The sequence below is a fragment of the Eleutherodactylus coqui genome, chromosome 10 (genome assembly GCF_035609145.1).
Source record: "Eleutherodactylus coqui strain aEleCoq1 chromosome 10, aEleCoq1.hap1, whole genome shotgun sequence".
NCBI lineage: Eukaryota > Metazoa > Chordata > Amphibia > Anura > Eleutherodactylidae > Eleutherodactylus > Eleutherodactylus coqui.
In genome coordinates, this window is record NC_089846.1 from 16,919,333 (window position 1) to 16,923,330 (window position 3,998).

Genomic DNA, 3,998 nt, shown 5'->3' on the forward strand with positions numbered 1-3,998 from the left:
CCAAAGGAATTGTTTTGATTTAAAACGGTGACCACATTTAACAAAAACCCTTGTAGAAATACAAATTTTAGTGATATGGTGAACTGCATCAACATTACTGCTATAGGTGACCATCTGCTTTCAAAATAGATTGTTCTGAAAGGGAAAGTTCAATAATCATCTTGTGATCAGTGTACAATGAAATAACAAAGATAACACAGGTTAATAAGTAACAGAATTATATTGCGTATCTATCAAAGACGTTTTTCTTTCAACTTTGCTTTCTATAAACTCAATATCCAGGTTCCGGGCCGATCTTGTACCTCATCCCTAACTTCTACTGTTTTGTACAATTGTCAATACTTCTACAAAGTACAGCATGTGTGGATTATTTTGTCACTTTAAAGATATTTCTCCTAGAATTCTATTAACATTTCTTATAAGAGAGGCGTTATGTTTCCATATAGTCTTGTCTTCTAATAATGAAGTCTTGGGTAAGTTCTTCTGAAGAGGTCCTCTGCAATGGTAAACTAGGGCTGTTTTCAGTGAGACTTTCAGCTGATCTCCATAACCTTTTAAAATGGAGTGAACAGATGTTTGGATGACCTTCCTGGGATCCACAATCATCTTCAGAGCATTGAAATAATCTGGTTGATCTGGTTCACGATGGACATATTCCAGTATGTTGTACCCCAAGATATCTTTCCATGATGAAATATCAGAGAAGTTTCCATCAATGGGAACAGTCTGAGGAAAAATGTGATTCTCGAATAGGAAAATGCCAACCTTTGGATTCTGTTGTTGAAGACTTTCCATCAGGGTGTCCCAAGACATGTACAAGAATGGCAAAATAATCTCATCGATATCATTAAGTAGCACAAACCTGGTCCGATACATATTCCTATAGATGCAGTCATTGAGTGTTGTCAACTGACCATAATAACCAATATCTTTGGGATCAAATTTATGGTGCCACATTTTGCCAGGCCTGAGATAATGCTGGATTGGCCAAGATACCACCTCCAAAATTCCTTTTGCAATATAATACTGCATAACTTTTTCCATTTGTGGGCTGCAACTGTTAAGGTAGATCATGACACGTTGTGCTCCCAGGATCTGGTACATCTCCATGGTCTGAATGAATTGCAAGACATTGCTGTAATTTCCAAACATGGTGGAAATGCAGACGGTAAAATTGGCAGAAAATGGTTTCCGGTCTCGGTTTTGTATTTGGAATAAAGGCAATTATGTTATTTTTCTGGAAGGAGACGTGTGGACAGATAAGTACTCGGCCTGGCAGTCTGAGGGCTCTTCACATAAGAGGTCAGTTGTGACATAGGGAAAGTCAAAGCGATCTGTGTGCATGTCTATGAGTGCCTTGGAAATCTTCACAATGTTTGTAGAACAACAAAAATAGCAGTAAAGTTCCTTGACTTTTTGATGGTGGATAATGCTGAGGATCCGCACCATGGGTTTATTGTAATCTCTGTTGTCATAGTAGGGTGATATGATGAACGTTCGGTTGTCTTCCAGTGCTGTGATTGTATTAGTGCTAAGTTTGTCATCAGAACAGTTGCACTCTATTTGCTGCACTATTGGGGTGATCAGCAATTTGCTCATTAAAACCCCCAGTAAAAGCCTGAAAGTCATTACTACCAATATAAACAAAAAGAGCTTCTTTGTGTGTATGTACATTGTATCAGGGTCCCAGAAGCTTTAGGGAAGAAAAAGAAAAGAGACAGGATTAATATAAAATGCAGGAAGAAGCATTGACTTAATTGAACAATCAGTTTGTGTTAGAATAGTCCCCAAAAATAAGCTGATCACAATCGGTCCTGCTGCCAAGATCCCCAATAATCAGGTGTGATGTTCTGCCAACAAGTGTTCTAAAACCAGCTAAAATGAGCCAAGGACTTCTATGTAGCAATATGGCTAATGTAGACAAACAACAGCATCATTGAGGACATTATACAGCAGTATTGAGGAGTGTAGATGTGATTTTGGTAGCTATAAAACACAGTAAATTACAATTACCCCAGCAACAACTCTGTGTAAAGGCCCTTTTACACAAAAGAATTATCGTTTAAAAAAATCGTTTAAACAAACGAAAATTAACGTTAATTGTTCGGGGTAAAAGCAGTCAACGATCAAATGAAGTACAATAAATCATATGCTTTTTGTTCTTTGATCATTTTCTGCAGGCATAGAAACCAAAATGGTTTAAATACCAATCATTCAGTCCTCCTCATTCATTTATATAGTGAATTTGAACAACTGAACGTTTGAACGAGCCAACTATGTATCTGCCTGTATAAACAGGCTGCTCGAGCGAGCTCTGACATCGTTCACTCGTTCGAACGAGAAATCAGCAGGTCTAAATGGACCCTGAATCTCTCCCAACACAGCAGTGTTCATTTGTGCTTAATTTCCCTGCACGTCAGTGGGTGTGCAGTACCATTCCAGGCCACGGAGATGTCGTCTTCTGGCAACACACTGGCTCCGTACATTAGAATAGCTGAACGTCGGGGGTCCCAGAGAGCACACCACTGCCAATCAGCCATTGATGACTTATCCTGTGGATAGGTAATTAATAATTAGAAGTAGAATAACCCCTTTAATTTGTCTGGAGTGCAACTGACATAGCATAGCTTATGTTGAAGGGAAGCAATAGGATTACCTGTGATGTTACATCCTTGTACATAGAAATTCCTCATGACAAAGCGCTCACCTACTACCTAACCAAATATAGTCATTACTCGGACAATCTTGGAAAATACATTGTCAAAGTCAGAGTAAAGCTATATTCACATTAGCATTCTTTCGGGCTGATCCTGCTTTATTAAAAATGGAAATGAAGTGGAAAATATCTGTAAAGCCTTCCACTTACATCTGTTTTTCAGCATTTAAAACGTGAGGGTATCTCTTTAATGAATACTGCTTCCTGCTTTTCAATGTTGGGATCCTAGGTTCAAGTCTCATCAAGGGCAACATCAACTTTGAAGAACTCCATACAACTATTGTTAGGTTTGCTACTCGTATCTGCCGCCCTCTTACGGTTCCGGGCAGATACGAGCAATGCTCTACTCCTTTGTGTATGGACTCTATATGTCTGGTTTCTTCCAGCATTGAAAGGACTAACCAATTTTCTAGCTCTCAGCCAAGCTGCAGTATTAACCCTTTCCAATCCATTTTGTATCCTGGTTTTCCTAGAGGGCTTACTCTTTTTCTGCCGTTATACAACGGTGCTATCTGCAGGCTAAAGCCAGTACTGCATGAGGCGATACGTTGGATAGGCTCTTACAGCAGAGAGGCTGGCAATATACAGTAAGAGAACCCTGACGGACGTCTTCCAACATCAGAGCTGAACAGCCTTAAATCATAATGTCTTCAGAGATCAGACAGTGGATTGGAAAGGGTTAATAGTAGAGATGAGCGAGCACCAAAATGCTCGGGTGCTCGTTACTCGAGACGAAATTTTTGCGATGCTCGAGGGTTCATTTCGAGTAACGAAACCCCATTGAAGTCAATGGGCGACTCGAGCATTTTTGTATATCGCCGATGCTCGCTAAGGTTTTCATTTGTGAAAATCGGGGGACAATTCAAGAAAGTGATGGGAACGACACAGAAACGGATAGGGCAGGTGAGGGGCTACATGTTGGGCTGCATATGAAGTTCCCAGGTCCCACTATTAAGCCACAATAGCAGCAAGAGTGGGCCCCCCCCCAACAACTTTTACATCTGAAAAGCCCTCATTAGCAATGCATACCTTAGCTAAGCACCACACTACCTCCAACAAAGCACAATCACTGCCTGCATGACACTCCGCTGCCACTTCTCCTGGGTTACATGCTGCCAAATCCCCCCCCCCCACGACCCAGTGTCCACAGCGCACACCAAACTGTCCCTGCCCAGCCTTCAGCTGCCCTCATGCCACGCCACCCTCATGTCTATTTATAAGTGCGTCTGCCACAGGAAAAGCAGGCACACACTGCAGAGGGTTGGCACGGCTAGGCGGCGAC

At 41.3% G+C, this 3,998-nt stretch overlaps 1 pseudogene; it reads right to left on the minus strand.

Annotated features, from left to right (window-relative positions):
- Positions 1-375: 375 nt before the first annotated feature.
- On the minus strand, positions 376-1,613 carry LOC136581037 (beta-1,4-galactosyltransferase galt-1-like; annotated as a pseudogene).
- Between the last annotated feature and the right edge of the window lie 2,385 nt (positions 1,614-3,998).